General features: G+C 38.7%; 1 long non-coding RNA gene across 1 annotated transcript in view; it reads right to left on the reverse strand.

Annotated features, from left to right (window-relative positions):
• The window catches only part of LOC123286879 (uncharacterized), a 166,332-nt gene that overhangs the window by 107,751 nt on the left and 41,452 nt on the right, over positions 1–17,129 (reverse strand). The gene's annotated exons all lie outside the window — the stretch shown is intronic.

Here is a 17,129-nt window from a genome sequence, read left to right on the forward strand (position 1 = left end):
ACCACGTGGGGCTGTGCTGAGGATGGGGGTGGAGTGTATACATAGGAATGAGTCATTCCTGTTACAAAAGAGTTCTCATCAAGCAATGATTATCTGATATACCTGACTACTGATGTCTGATCAGAATATTTTTGTAAGAAAATTTTTGTTTGCCCCAGACTTTATTCCAACCAAGAAATGCTTTGAAATTCTCACAGTGTAACTGCTTCCCATGCAATCATCCACAATCGTTTTCTTGAGCAACTGTTATGAGCCCCTCAGTATCTGGGGTGCTGGGGATTCAGTGCTCCCTGCCTCACAGAGATTGTGGTCCAGAATGAGGTAAAAAGAAATAAGTCCTTACTCACAGGTTTATGTCTTTGACTTCAGTTCCCAAAGTATAGTTTTTCTTTCTTTCTTTGTTTTTTTAAGTTTTCTAATTGGGACCTAATTATCAGTAATGAATTGTGTGGTAGATGATTTGTAGTATATTACGAACATCTGTTGTTGTGTGATAAATCTCAAAAATTTCAGTTTTTACTGACCAAATACATGGTTATGAAATAATCTTTATTCTCATCCACATTTGAGTTTATTTACAGAATGACACCAACAAAATTCCCAATTAAAAAAATAAAATGGGACATTTAAACAGCTGATAAAGTAAAATATGCTTTTTGAATTTCTTTTCATTGGTTTTTTATTGGTTTGTCCCATAGAAAGGTTAGTAGTATGAAATAGACTATATATTTTTAAAATCTCCTCTATAGGCTATATCACAGATTAGACCAGCCCAGACCCAGTGTCTGTGGTAGCATTTTATGTAGACATTTAATAGAAATGGTTGAATTTCAAGGCTGATGAGTTTTTCATTTTTTTTCTAATGAGCAAGATGTGCTTAACATTTCACTGCACTATGCCCAGAGTTTTATAGAAATCTGATTAAATGATTCAGTTACAGTGAAATAGACTAAAGGGTCAGACCAAAATCTTTGGAATCTGCCTCCAACTCACTAATAAGAGACTCGGCAGATTGTTTCGGCTAAATGTAAAGCCATTTGAATTCTCAGCAAGGATTTTAAATCTGTATTTGACATTATAGACCACATGTCTAATAATTAGACATGTGCTAAAATCCTAGGATTTTGTTTCACCAACTGGAGAGATGATTTTTACATAATAGCAGTTTTAGTCTCTCTGAATGAAAGGACCGATCTATTGAATGCCTGGAGGGTAGAGATAAAATGTGCAGGGGAGGGGCAACAAAAATTCCCACATAAATCCATATTTAGATTGGATTTAGAAACAAGCTTCAAATTTTCTATCCTCCTATAACTGTCTATTGTTACATATATTAGAATCAGTGTCTTACCATGTCTTTAAAATGAAAAAAAAACAGGAAGCAAGGGTGATATTTCATTTTTCAAAGATTGGCTATTTTTCAATAGCCTTAAATAGTTATCTAATGGGTGAGATTATTTCCAGGGCTAAGGGGTAAGCTATTGACAAAAATAATGAAGAGTTTGTGGTAATTACAGGGGCCTGTGTTAGTATACACTTCTTTTTCCTTCCCCTGAAATATGTTGTGCAATTATTTATACAGAAAGTGAAAGAAATGGTTATTAAGCCTTTATTAAAGAGACTGGGGACAGGTTTTTCTCCCACTAAAAAGTTTAATGGTTTTTAAACCAAACAACCTTTAAAGTGTGGTGACAAATTGGTAGACTAACGAGACTCAGTAAGATGACTTATAGGCTAGTAACAAATGGTGTGTCCCTCCAGCCTCAAATGAATAGCTCTTTAGATGTAAACACCTTTCATCCTGAGAAATTCATTTTAAGTTGAGACTTTTATGCACACATTCTTTGACTGATTGAGTTCCTATTATACGCCCAGCATGGTTACTAAGCAGGGAAAGAACGAATTATGTACTTGTCTGTATTCTCTAGACCTTGTTTGGGAGATAAAACACCATTTGTGGAATAAGTGAGGGCATGCAAACTGTGTGATAAGACAAGACTTGTCATCAGAGCAGAGGAATTAACAGTGAAGAGGAATTGTTGGTGAGAGCCTAGTAAGAAGAATGATTTTTGAGCCTGAAATGGAAAGATGGGTAAAATCTTGGAGAAAATTAAATGGATATTCCAGATGGAGAAAGAACTGAAAAAGGCCTGCACTCTGAACAAGTTCAGTGTGTTGGATGGAGCCAAAAAGGAGGAGAAGATAATTCACACAGGGGAGTAGAGTGTGGTACAGCTGAATAGGTTCAACGACATCAAGTTAAAGAGGAATTTGAATGACAAGCTAATTTCTAATTGGGTTTTTCTTTTTTCGCTTATATTATAAAATTTTCTAGGAAATAAAAAGCACACTGATTCCATGATTAATCTATATAACCATGAACAAGTGCTTCAGCATGTCCTTAGTATGCCTCCATGTTTATCATATACACGTTGACCTACTGGCCTAAAGGCCTTTTGATATATCTATCTTCTACAAAAGTCAATGAGCCTAAAATTCAAAGAGCCCTATCAATACAACATGATAGTAAAAGGACATACTGAGCCCAATCGATGCAGATGCTCACAGATAAACTTGATCTGGAAGAAGTCACACAACATAAAAAAGGATGGAACTATGGGGGTTATCCATAAGTTTTCTCCCCTTCCGTGGCTCCACGGCTCTCTCTCTCACTGTTCACCAAATACATGCTCATGTTCTATGCCAGGAACCATGCTAGTCACTTGATGTGAATTCAGTGCTATGTTCATTTTCAACATAAGTAAACCAAGGCTCAGAGAGAGTAACGCTGAAGTCGTGCAACTAGAGAAGGGTCAACACAGCATTCAAACACAAACCAATTCCATTTAAAAGCCTACTTATTGCATATCTTTAAAGTTTCTTTAGTGAAGATCTGCAGCAGTAAACCTCTCATTTATTTTTTTAAATCTAAAAATTCCCATATTTGCCCTTGTTCTGGACAGACGTTCCCACAATTCTACTTTGACAGCTATTTTTCCTTAGAATTGTGAAGCAGTCACATTCTTCTGGTTTTCGTTGTTGCTGTTGAAGAGGTTGTTATCCATGGAATTTTCTGTAGGTCTTTTTTTCATAATAGTCTCTTTCGAGCTTTCTGAAATTTTGCTACATTGTGTAGACATGGATTTCTTTTTCTTTCTTCTGTGTTTTTAACGTCATGTTTCTGAATCATTAACTCTTCAATCATTACCACTTATGCATAGTTCCAATTTTCACATTCTGGAAATCTGATTTGAAGTATTGTAGACTTTCTCATGACTCTTATCCTCTTTTTCTTACTTTTGCATTTCCTGGTCTTCCTGTGGTGCATTCTGGATAATTTCTTTAAACACTATACCCACTTAATCTGTATCTACACTGCTTCATTCATTCATTGAGTTTTACACTTTAGCAATTATATTTGTGATGTCTAAAATTATAATTAATTCTTTTGCAAACTTCCTTTGTAATTTTTGATAGATTTTGGTCACTTGTGTATTTTTTTCTTTCTTTTTTTTTTTTAAAGATTTTATTTTTTCCTTTTTCTCTCCAAAGCCCCCTGGTACATAGTTGTATATTCTTCGTTGTGGGTCCTTCTAGTTGTGGCATGTGGGATGCTGCCTCAGCGTGGTTTAGATGAGCAGTGCCATGTCCACGCCCAGGATTCGAACCAACGAAACACTGGGCCACCTGCAGCACAGCGCGTGAACTTAACCATCTGGCCATGGGGCCAGCCCCTGGTCACTTGTGTATTTCTTTAAATGTATTACATTTAAATTCATTTATTTAAATTTTAAAATGTCATGGTTTTACAGATTTCATGCACAGTTATTTCATATATCTGAAGACTTTGGAAGTTGAAACACACTTTTTCTACTTCTGTTGTGTAGCACCCAAGGTGGCTTGTTTCCTTATGTGTTTGGTAAATTTTTTTCTTTTTTTTTAAGATTGGTACCTGAGCTAACAACTGTTGCCAATCTTTTATTTGTTTGTTTGTTTGGCTTTTTCTCCCCAAATCCCCCCAGTACATAGCTGTATATTTTAGTGGTGGGTTCTTCTAGTTATGGAAAGTAGGATGCCACCTCAACATGGCCTGATGAGTGGTACCATGTCTACGCCCAGGATCGGAACCAGTGAAACCCTGGGCCACCGAAGTGGGGAGTGCGAACTTCACCACTCGGCCACAGGGTCGGCCCCTGTTTGGTAAATTTTAATAGTAGGTTCATAATATATTGAACATAACTTATGGAAATATGTAGATTCCAACTGGGGATTCTCACCTCTAGAAATGGTGATATTTTCTTCTGCCAAAGGTCAAATAGTGTTGATTGACCTGGGCCATGTTAGCTTCTTAGATACTCCTAGCTTCATTTAGATATGTCAGATTGAGTTTCTTTACCAGGTCTCAGATCCAAGACTTACTTATTTGATCTTGATTACAGAAGTGATATTCCTCTGTTCCACAGCCCAGTGGTGTTCATTTACTGTCTTTTCCTCTTAGAATTGCCTTCCACCACTTTTCCCCTCTTACACTTACCTTCTTGGAGACATCATTGACTCCCTCATCCTCCACATTTGGTCAGCTGCCAACCATCATCAATATTTCCTTCTTAGTAAGTTTTTCACTCGTCTTTTCCTTTATAGAAGCTGTGCACCTCTTGCCACCCATGTTTTCTTCCATAATACCCTGAGCTTCCTCAATGGAAAAGTTTTCCAGTTGATTTCCTTTATGTCACTTATTCCTCTCTTTATCATCACTAACACAGCACTACCAGATCACACTTCCCCAAGCACCTATTTGTAAATTTATTGCTTAAAAGCTTTGAATTTATCACCATTAACTACAGCAGCCTCAGCAGAGTTTTATTGGAACATAGCCTTAACTATTCACTTACCTATTGTCTATGGCTGCTTTAACACTACAACAGCAGAGCTGAGTGGTTGCAATAGGGATTGCATGGCCTTCAAAATCTAAAATATTTACTCTACTTTAAGGAAAAAGTTTTCTGATCACTGAACAACAGAATGAAATCCAAATTCTTATCTTACTATTCAAGAATCCCAAGTATTTTTTCAATCATCTCACCCAAAATTTTCCTAAAAGAAACAACAGCTCAGTCAAATTATTTCTTTAACTAGGCACACACAATTCTAGGTTTTCTATGTGGAATGCTTTCTCATCCATCTTCCATCCTATATATTTATTTAAGATTTGTTGCCTCCTCCAGGACCCTACTTACATTTTCTCCCTCAATGCTTTTTCCCAACCATTTCAGCCCACATTGAAACTCATAAACTATTGTCCGAGAATATTAGTCTATACTGACATTTTCCTTTTGAGGTATATTTCTATTTCTCCAACAAGACTGTAGTCTATAATCTTAAGTCCTTTGAATGTTCAGCACCTAGGACAATGCCTCGAACATGGCAAGGTAGACATGCAGGGGGTGAAGGGAAGAGATAGAGCTGAGTTTAACGCCATTTCTATCACTTGCTGGCTTGAGCAAGGCTCTTAGCCCAACTCAGTCTCAGTTTCTGAACCTGTAAAATACATAAAAAATCATATTGCTTTGGTCCTCAGTTCTTCTTCCCTTCTCATCACACTAGCTTCACTTTACTTATTCAATGCCTGTCAACCACATAAGATAGTAAGCTCAATGAAGGAGGAACCACAACTGACTTGTTCACTGAAGTATCCTCAACTCTTGGCATAGGACATGGAAGCATTTGTTCAGTGAATGAATTAGAGTGTCCATCTTAAAAAGTTTTCAGCCAATACTTGTTCTCTTTCATTTTTCCCTTTTATTTCCTATACGTTATATGATAGGAACTCAATAACCATGGTGATTTCGGGCTTATTAGGATGCACAGAAACAACTGACACACAATTGATTTGTTAGGAAACAAATTAATAAAAATATAAGCTAAAGAGAGTTGAATGCATTACATTTGTGAAGATCACATACTTACTCTGGAGACTACAGAAGACAGAGTAGTCTTATTTATAAAGGTAATTTTTTAAAGTGCTCATACACAGGATGTCATGAAAAGCTGCATATTTGACCTTAAATAATAACTGGAATTTCATAAATTCTTGATATTTCAGGAGAAAAAATTCACAACTCCAAAGTAATGCCTAGAGCTTTCCAATAAAGTTTCCTTGGGCTATTTTCATGCAGCTATTCTTTTTTGGTGCTTGATTGTTCTACACTAAAAAAAGACATGAGAAGGTTTTCTATACTCACTTTCCTTTTGTACTGTTTCTATCAGATATTTGAGTGGAAAATGCAAATTATAATAGTAGGTAGGAAGGCAGCCATGCTCATCACTATACAACTAAAAATGAACTATCCTAAAAAGAAATTAAGCAAACAATCCAATTCGCAATAGCATCAGAAGAATAAAATACTTAAGAATAAATTTAACCACAGAGGTAGAAGATCTGTACACTGAAAACTGTAAATTTATGAAAGAAATTGAAGAAGACACAAATAAATGGAAATCTCATGCTCATGGACTGGTTAACATTGTTAAAATGCCCATAGTATCCAAAGCAATCTACAAATTCAATGCAACCCCTACCAAATTCCAATGGCATTTTTCACAGAAACACAAAAAACAATCCTAAAATTCATGTGGAGCCAGAAAAGACCCTGAATAGCCAAAGCTTTTTTGAGAAAGAAGAACAAGGTTGGAGGCACCACACTTCCTGATTACAAATTATATTACAAAGCTATAGTAATCAAAACAGTATAATACTGGCATAAAAACGGACTCATAGACCAATGGAACAGAATAGAGAGCCCAGAAATAAACCAGTACATCTATGGCCAACTAATCTTCAATGTGCCAGGAATACACAATGGGGAAACGATAATCTCAATAAACGGTTTTGGGAAAACTGGATATTCACATGTGAAATAATGAAATTAGACCCTTGTCTTACACCATACACAAAAATCAACTCATGATGAATTAAAAACTTAAAAGTAAGCCCTTAAACCATAAAACTTAGAGGAAAACATAGGGAAAAAATTTCCCTATGTTTGGGAGATTTGGTCTTGGCAAAAATGTTTTGGATATGACACCAAAAGCACCAGCAACAAAAGCAAAAATATTCCAATGGGAACTAAAAACTAAAAAGCTTCTGAACAGTGGAACCAACCAACAAAATGAAAAGGTAAACTATAGAATGGTAGAAAATATTTGCAAGCCACATATCTGATAAGAGGTTAATATCAAAAATATATAAGGAATTCATACAACTCAATAGTAAAAAAAAAAAAACAAAACACAATGAGACATCGTCTTACAACTGTTAGGATAGCTATTATTTTTTAAAAAAAGATAACAAGCATTGGCAAGGATGTGGAGAATAGTGAGCCCTGGTACACTGTTGGTGAGAATGTAAATCAGTACAACCATTATGGAAAACAGTATTGAGGTTCCTCAAACATTTAAAAATAAAACTACCGTATAATCCAACAACCCCACTTCTGGTTATTTATCCAAAGGTATCAAAGTCAAGATCTTGAAGAGATATCTGTACTCTCAAGTTTACCGCAGCATTTTTCACAATAGCCAAGATATGAAAACAACTCAAATGTCCATCCACAGATGAATGGATAAAGAAAATGTGGAGGCAGAGCGATATCAGCAACGTGGCAGAGTGAGCTGGTCCCTTTATCTTTCCCCCTTTGAACTACAACTAAATAGATGTTCATTGTTCAACAGAGGATGCCCACACAATGCAATAGGGTGCCTGAGAGACCCACCCAGCTGTACAGCTGAAAGTGGATGGCCTGGGACCCCAGGAAGTAGTGGAGATAGGTGAGTACTCCCCTACCCACATGCAGCCCTGTGCATACGTGAATGCTTTCCTGGCCTGCAGGAGTGCCCATAGTGCTACTGCAGGCCCACAAGTGGGAACATACCTCAGCACGACTTCAAGAAGAAGCAGCGGCAACCCTAGACCCGTGTGTGAAGGCTTTCCCGGCCAGCAGGAGCACCCACTGTACCCTCACAACTTTCAGAAGATGGGGTAGGATCATAAACACAGCTCCTGCTTCCCCCTAGCGGTAGCAGATGGAATGTATGAAATGATACTACCACAAATGCTCTGGCAAAAGATACAAACAACAACAAAAACCTAACTGTGTGAGGTGGTGGATTCGTTAATTAGCTTCATTCTAGAGATTATTTCACAATGTATACATATAGCAAATCATCAAGCTATACACCCTAAATATATACAAACAAACAAATCAATAGTAGGCAGGGCTTTAGTAGAAGTGACTGGTTAAGAGGTTCAGTTCAACATTAAAGAAACATCACACCAGAGGTCAAAATTCAGAGGCCTCACGTGCGGCTACAGGATGGTGAGTGGGGCACTTAACCTCTCAGAATTCTTCACCTAACAAAACCAGGTGGATTGTTTTGTAAGATCTCGGATGCTCCATCTAGCGCCAGGCAAATTCATGAGTCTTTACAAATTCCGGAGGCAATTTGGATTCAAGAGTTACTATTAGCCTTATTTTGCCTTCAAAACCACTGGACCTCTTTTTCCTTCCCCAAGAAGTCAGGAAATATTTGTCAGTAGAGAAAATCCAAGAGTACAATGACTTGCTGCCAGACAGTTTATTGAAGATGGAAAATACCGAACACGCAGGGGCATAAAGAAAATCAATGCATGACACTTCTAAGGGTTTTAGGAGCAATCTTTCTCCTATATTTAAGTAAAAGAATTTGTAAAATATCTGTGTGCTAATAATATTGAACAATAAAGCAAATTCCCCTTTAAGTGATATTTTTTCCTTCATTTTCTATGTGTTTTTATGGTCAATCAATCTCCTATGAACATTTTATCCAATGACAGATTCTTCCCCTGATTCTTTTGTCAGCAACTTATTCCAAATTTCCAGATTTTCAATGCGTTGTGGCTGCAGCTGCCTTTTGTGTCTCTTTTCCTCATTCCAAGCTTTGGCATTATTTAAAGTGAACTAAATAATATTATTCATGAATGCTTATAGCTACCCCCGCCCCTCTTCCCCACACTTCACAGGATGATATTGGAGCCGGGATGGGGAAGTCAGGTGGAGCACAAAACAATTTATTATACTTTATAATTCCTCAAAGAGCATTTTATCTCTGCTTTCCTCCCACACGTATTGTATACACACCACTGCCCTGTGGGTCACTTCAGACACCCGAAGCCGAGTCAGACAAAACATATATTCCCCATAAATTATCTCTGTAAACCTGAGAATCAGATAGCACAAAGGCAAAGGGCACATCCAACGAAAAGGCTGAGCCCTGTGATTAATGAATTGGAGAAACCAGAGGCAAATAAAGTAGACAATTTTAATGAGCCTCTGACCCACCTCTAAGATGTGTGAGGAAGGAGCAGGCAGGGTTTGAAGGAAAGCAGGAGCAAGATATAAGGGAAAAGAAGGCATTTTAAGGATCCAGCGCTCAGCAAGGTGTAGATAATCAGAAGTAAAACTGACTTTATCTTTGAAGCCATAGATTATAGAGGTTCTAACCCAAATGTCCACTCATCACCAGATTTAATATGCCATTGTTCCGCCACATCCAATCATGGCCCTATTGTCTCACCTGCTGGTTACCTCCTCCATCTTTCCTGCCAGTGGCCACCACCACTCCACTAGGTACCACTGCCCATTGGAGCTCTTCCACGCCACCCAGTAGGACTTGGCATCTTCCTGCCAGTGACTGCCACTGGCACACTGGGCTTGCAACCCCCTGATGGTGGCTGCTGCTATCCACCACTCATTAATTCATTCATTTAACCAATATTTAGTGCCTACTGTGTTCCAGTCACTGTCTTGATAGTTAGAATACAGTGAATGAGTCAGATTGCTTTTAACTTCTAATAAGGCAAGAAGAATTTAAAAGCAAACAAAAAGTAAGCAAGGTCATTTCCATAACTGTTAAGTATGAGAACAAAAATAAAACACCATAATGTGATGGCCATACATGACTGATCAACAACACAGAAAGAGCTTGGATCCTGACACCATGGCACACTGAACCAGCTTACCCACCATGACCTCCTTTCATTGAATTTCAATATGGCTGCTCCCGCTCTAGTCCATGAATCCCATTCTAGTCAGCAGAAAAGAGCTCAGGGAAAGAAAAAACACATGGCCGCTACCTTTAAAGACTCATCTCCAAAGGTGCACTTCTCCTTATAGTCTACCATCCAGAACTTAGTCACATGGCCACATGTAACTGCAAGGGAGGCTGAGAAATGTAGTCTCTATTCCAGTAGGTCAAGTACCTAACCAAGAATTTGGAGTTCAATCACTCTAGAGGAAAGGGGTTAGTAGTTTGGAACAAGTAGCCATTTGACCACACTTAAATTTATTATCCTCATTTAACAAATGAGAAAACCACATCAGAGAGAGAGAGAGAGAGAGAGATGGCTTGCTCAAAGTTACATAGTCACCAGGCAGCAGAGCCAGGATTTGAAACTAAGGAATCTGGATCTCTCCTTGGCATATTGGGATAAATGTGCTCACATAAATGAGGAGAAAAGAAAAAGGGAGGAGGGGAGTGCATTAGGAAAGAAGAGAGGAGAACCAGTGGTGACTTACTTAATTTGTGTATCTTCCATTTAGGAGGAATATGTTAATGTTTAACGAAGAAACATCTAACTCCTCAGGTTGAAAGTCATGTAACCCTCTTCTTTGAAGAGTTGCCTACCTCAGAAAGACCAAACTGGTGGACAAGATTCAGGCTTATAACAGTGATAGAATGCAATCTTGAAAGTCACTTGGGTACAGAAAGAGGATGGAATGTGGGGAGTGGCAATTTAGCACTGCTGATTATCCAATTCTCCTTGGCATTAAAAATGAGAAAACTAACTCCTGGTTGGCCCCTGAGCTGTGTGGGTCTCACCTGCTTTCTCAGGGTACTAAGCAGCAAAGAGAAAAGCAGACGGAACCCAGCAGCAAGGATTCTAAATGCTCACAACCACTAATAATCTTTCCAAATTACACATATTTTGGAGAAAGGAGAAAGCTCAAGAGGCTCCTTATTCAAGAATGTTTATCAGTTTTTACCCTTTGATAAGAGCAAGGCTTGGCATTTTCAAGAACTCAAGTATATCAAGATGTTCAATCAAGGATGTTGGACTGTATCTCCCAAGGGGTCTAGAGAGAGATGGAAGGAGGCAGAAGTGGGGAACTCAGACTCTGAGGTGGTATGAATGTGAAGGTTATGGGAAAGAGGCCCATGGAGAGCAGTCACAATGTAACATCTCATTTGTCCCTTTACAGCGCAAGGCTCCTACATAGGTACAAAATTAAGGAAGTGCTCTCAGTGATTTCTCCTGGATGCTAGCAAGGGCCTGAGGCAGGAGTTGACAGGACCTAAATAATCCCCAAGAATACAGGGGAGCCACGAGGAAGTGAACTCAGGAATTTGCACAGATTCATGGGAAGTCCTGGTCTTGCAACATTGGCATAGTTTCAAACCAAAGGTTTCTAAACCCCTGAGGGATAGAAAAATACCCAGGTGAGTTGTGGGTTTCATCAGAAAGCAAGCACGAGGTCTACACTGATAGTAAACTCAGGTACTTTGGCACTTGGGAATACTATGAGTTAGTTGAGCAAATTAGTGATTGCTAGAAACTATGTTTATTAATGAAGAGAAGGTATAAGAGGAAGAAGTAAGTAGGTGAAGAAGGAAGAAAACGAAAATTGTTTACCACTGATATGCCAAGCTGTGTGTATCCTATATTTTCTCTCATTTAATTCTCACAATAACCCCTCTGAGGTAGTTTTTATCTCAATGCAGAAATGTTGAAACTGAAACTCAAAGTAGAAAAGTGTCTTGCCAGGTGGTCACTTCGTTTGGAATGGAGGAGTGGCTTGAAGAAGAGTAAATTTTGGCCTTTGACTCAAGGTTCCAAGAGATCCTTGGAAACTCTCGCTCACTTTGCAAAGCCCTTGGCCGTCACCGGAGGTCAGACATTCATCCTACATGACCAAGTCTCCATAATGGCGCCATAAATCAGAGCAAGAGGATCCAGCTAACTCATAAATTGTCCTGCTTCCAGCCAGCTCAAGAAGATTCAATCTTTTGGCACTAAAAAATTGAAGAAGGTGTTCAAACTCAATTGAGACTTACCAGATTGTCTTCACCTGGTTCTTTCTAAAAGAAATCAAATGTCAAGGCAAAGTAAAGCATTTAGAGCAGTGGCAGCATTGAGGCATCAAATCATCCTCGGAGTACTTTCAGAACACACAAGTTCAGACTTTCCCGTCTGGAAATTCTGATTCATTAGGCTTGGGTCAGGCTAGGAAATCTGCATTTCTAAAAAGCTTCACAAGGGATGTGTCATACACTTCTTTGTTATTCCAATATAAACAACACAGTTGAGCCCTACTGATTTATACAGACTAAATGGCAGGGAAAGGCATCTGAATTAATGAGGGATCAGTTTAAAATATTTGTAATAAAATTTAGCTCCACTACCAGGGAGATTGGTAAGAATGGGGTCTCTGATGCAAGATTACATCTCTAACTCCAAAAGCCCAGAGGGAGTTTTGAGAGCAATCCCCATGTAAGTAATAACTCCCGGAAACCAGTAGTGCACATTGTAAGACTATCTCAGGAGAGAGAATGTTGGCAAATGTGATTCCCTCCCTTGCTGATGGCTGCCAGGCCCTTTGGTAATTCACAGTCCTGGTGCCTTGGGCCAGTACTCCTTGCATTGTGGCTCTTCACTTGGAGCAGCCTCTGGAGTTCCTGGCTGCACAAAGACAACCTCTCCCCAGAGGTGTAGTTAATGATGCTTTTCAGCTGGCTGGTTCTCTACTCCCACTGCCCAGCCCGATTTATGCATCCTCTTAAACTTGCAAGCTAGCGCATCATCAAACACATCTTACATGGTAATTTGATGCCAAACTTTTCCCAAATATATCCCAAAACTCTGTAAAAGCATATAATGGAAACATCAACAGGGTATGTATTATTATTATTATTATTATTATTATTATTAATTGAGTGTTTACTGTTCACCAGGCAATTTAAGTGCTTTATGTCTAGTAACTCATTTAATCTTTCCAATAAACCTATGAGGTAAATGCTATTACTAGACAAAACCAAAGCACAGAGAGGTTGAGTAAGATGATCACAAAGCTAGAAAGTGTCATAGGTGGGATTTGAACTCAGCCAGTCTGACTCAAGATGGCATACTCATGCTCTTAACCACTACAAGATGCCACCTCACTTTGTTCTTCCTTTACCAGTTTTTCCATCACTCTGCGTCCCTCATTTTAACCTATCTCTTAAGCTTCTATTCAAATTACTAAAATCCCCGTTGTGTCCCATTTTGCATCAACTACCCCACCTGCCATTGGCAGATCCTTCAGGACCATCTTTCCATTCCTCATAAAGCTGACCATGGGATAACCAACAGTTACCTTAGAAAATGTACAGATACAGATCTAGTGTGAACATACCAGTATATTTACATAAAAGAGCTCCCGTATCCACTCTTGGCCTATCCTTGGTAGTGTGTACATGTCTGTTCGTTTTTCTCTAAATATAACAAACATTTTACTGTAGAATAGTGGTTGAGTAGAAAAAGGTGATAGAGTCAAACCAGCTGGGTTTGAACACCAGCTCCAACAATTAATAGCTGTCTGAGACAGCCACTAGCTATGGCAAGTCATTTAACCTCTTGAGATTTCTATTTCCTTCTCTGGAACAACCATAATGAGCACTACTGTGGCTAGGCATCATCCTTAGTACCTTTCAGGAGTTAACTCATTTTACCTGCTGTTATAATTAATTGAGTAGGCACTTCGTAGAGTGTCTGTTACACAGTGAGCGCTCAATTGAACACACAATAAGTGTCTCATATGTGTGTGTATGTAAGTGTACACACACACAAGTAGTATATAATTTTAAACCCAATACAATTGTTGAGAGGTATCTGCCTTTCTTTCATGAACCTGGCATTTTCAATTGGAACCTAAGTTTTAACTCTAGCACTGGTAAGAGAAGAGAATGGCCTGAGGGTCTCTCTCAGGCGGAGATATGAAAAAAAGCAAAGAGAGTTAGGAATTCTCTAGTTGTCTTGGATGAACTGATACCGCTCATTCCCTCTCCAAGAACTGAGTGAATAGAGGTTAGTGGCGGTATTGAAGGCCAGTGCTAATTTGGAAAAAGACAAGAATCAGTAAGACTAAAACTCAAAGCACAAAATTTAAGCCAATATTTATGGTTCTTAGAAATGTTCTTTTTGATCAGGTGAGACCACATGCAAAGCGGAGCAGGTACCGGATTTGCCAGGGAGGTAGAGGGACCCTAATCTTGCTCCACGGGGTGGGAGGAGAGCTGTGGCTGTGCCTGCTGGAGAGGATCCCAGCTTCTTTGCCTTCATTCATTGCTTGCACCAACTTCAAGCCAACGCGTCACTTTACATCTGGGGAATTGATCCTTCTCTCCCCATTCATCATTCCATTTCATCTTGCATTTTAGATAAGATATTACTTTTTTAGAGCCCAACTATTGTCCCTTAAAGGATTCTGACACGTCGTTAACGTGTAAGCAGATAATCATCCTTCCATCTTGCATCTTGTTTGCTTAGCAAGTTTGGATTAGAGTACAAAGAAAAACTTTCTCAGGTCTTTACCTTGATTATTGCAAACATAAACTATTCATGATAGAGTAAATAATCTTAAATGCATTTATCACAGCCATGGAAATTAAAAATCCATGAGGCACACTCCTAAAGATAACTTTCCTACAGGTTATCAGCAAGCTCTGGGATTGAGCTACTTCACAAGTTCTTTTCTTTCTCATAGAGGAGAAACTGCATGAGGTTCATGATCACATGATCAAAGGGTCAACTGGTTCTTCTTTGAGATAACAGACATATTTCAAATATATTACTCTACTCTGTACAGTCTATCTCATCAGTTTATAATGTGGAGGAAAATCCAACTTGTCATATGAGAGGGGAATCTGGACCATTACTGGCTCACTTGAAGGATGCCCTCCCCATACCAACCTAGACCTGTCCCCGCCTTAAGAGAGGTTGCATGCTCAGAATTGGCATCAAGAAAAAAAGAAAGATGAGGAAGAAGAGGGTAGAAAGGAAAAAAGAAGTAGAAGAGGAAAGAGATGAAGCAGAAGACAAAAAAAAATGAGGAGGAGGAAGAGGAAGAAGGAAAAGAATTTACTTTTACAAATGCTCAGCAGTGAAGACCTGACATCAACTCTCCATTTTGAATTATCATCTTGGAATACACAATTACTTTATCTGCTTAAAAACTGTTGGAGAAACTATAGAAGTAAGCAAATAACTCTCTACTTCATTTAAGTGTTAAGAGAGATGGCCATTGTCGGGGAAGTTGACAGCATTAACAATTTAAAGCATTTTTCTGACAATGCATTTCAGGACCAGTTACTCTATGATATGACACTACTGATTGGAACTTGTCAGTTTGATGGCAAACCATTTTTTCCCTTTGCATTTTTGCTTTCTTGACAGATAGAATCTAGTTCTGGAGCTTCTGTAAACAAGGTAATGCCTGAGCTGAGCACTGTCTCCTTGCCGTTAACACCACGCTTGTTTGACTGTGGGCTTTTCTCTTCTTATTTTAAAGGATGAGCTCTCTGAGACAACATCCTTTAAAAATGACTGACAACATACATTGAAAAGAAGCATTAACAACCAGACTCTTTCCTTACAGGGAATGAGATAAAACATAAATATCGCCTAACTAGACTTTCCATGTTTGTTTTCCAAGAACATCTTTCCTGCTTTAACATATGTGAAAGGAGAATAGAAATTTTGGATAATACTGCATTTTTATTATATGTAATAAATACATAAATGTAAATACATATATATGCTTCTATATAGACACATATATTTATATACACATATGTACCTGAATATGTAAGTCTGTGTGTGTTACATGTGTGTGCATATATACACATATATCACTAGAAACATGACCCAAGTTATTCATTATTTAGAGTGTTTTCTAAAGGTGAAATACATCTCTTTACAGAATCAGAATTATTGTCTTCCTTCTCCTCTTCATTTGATTTTTAATCTTTATATATACAAAGAGATTTCTATACATAAAGAGGTTTACTATAAGGAGTTGGCTCAGGCAATTGTGCAGGCTGACAAGACCCAAGATCTGCAGGGTGAGTCAGCAAGCTGGAGACGCAGGAGAATCGATGCTGTGGTTCCAGTCTGAACCCGAAGGCCTGAGAGCCAAAGGAGCTGGCGGTGTAGTCCAACCAGCAGGCTGGCAGCTTCAGACTCGGGAAGAGCTGATGTTTCAGCCTTCGTCCAAAGGCAGGAAAAAGTTTATGTCCCAGATTGAAGGCAGTCAGCCAAGAGGAATTCTCCCTAGCTCTAGGGAGGGTCAGTCTTTCATTCTATTCAAGCCTTCAGCTGAGGCCACCTATTTAACTGGTAATCTCATCTGAAAACACCCTTACAGAAACACCCAAAATAACGTTTGACCAAACATCTGGGCACCCAGTCGCCCAGTCAAGTCGACACCTAATATTAACTGTCACATTCCTAAATCAATTCTTAATCTGTAATACAGAAACTAATAAGAATATCCATATCATAAAATTGCTGTGCAGGTTAAATTTTAAAATGAATGTAAAGCAGTCAGCAAAATGCCTGTATCGTGGGAGGATCCCAATAATTGTAGGTTAGAGTCATAGCCAACAGGAGTGATTTTCATCGTGGGCCTTGAGATCGACCCTCCCGGGAGGGAGAGAATCTTGATTCTGTTCCCTGCTGCCTATGTGATTCAGAGTGAGTAACTATATCTATCTACTCCAGACTCAGTTTCCTCAACTGTAAAACACAATGATAACACCCTCCTTACAGGGTAGTACCATGAGGATTAACTAAACTGATGCTTCTCCATCAGTTTAGCACAATGCTGCCGCATATCAAACAATCAGATATTGGGTAATCTTGTTATCACAAAAGCAAACATACTTCTACAAAGAGACTTTAATTTCCTCCTTTTTTAAACTTCAAAATAAATCAGGAAGACCGGTACTATTATCATCACTATTTTACGGAAGAGAAAACTGATAATGAGAGCAACTGA

The sequence above is a fragment of the Equus asinus genome, chromosome 7 (assembly GCF_041296235.1).
Source record: "Equus asinus isolate D_3611 breed Donkey chromosome 7, EquAss-T2T_v2, whole genome shotgun sequence".
Lineage (NCBI taxonomy): Eukaryota > Metazoa > Chordata > Mammalia > Perissodactyla > Equidae > Equus > Equus asinus.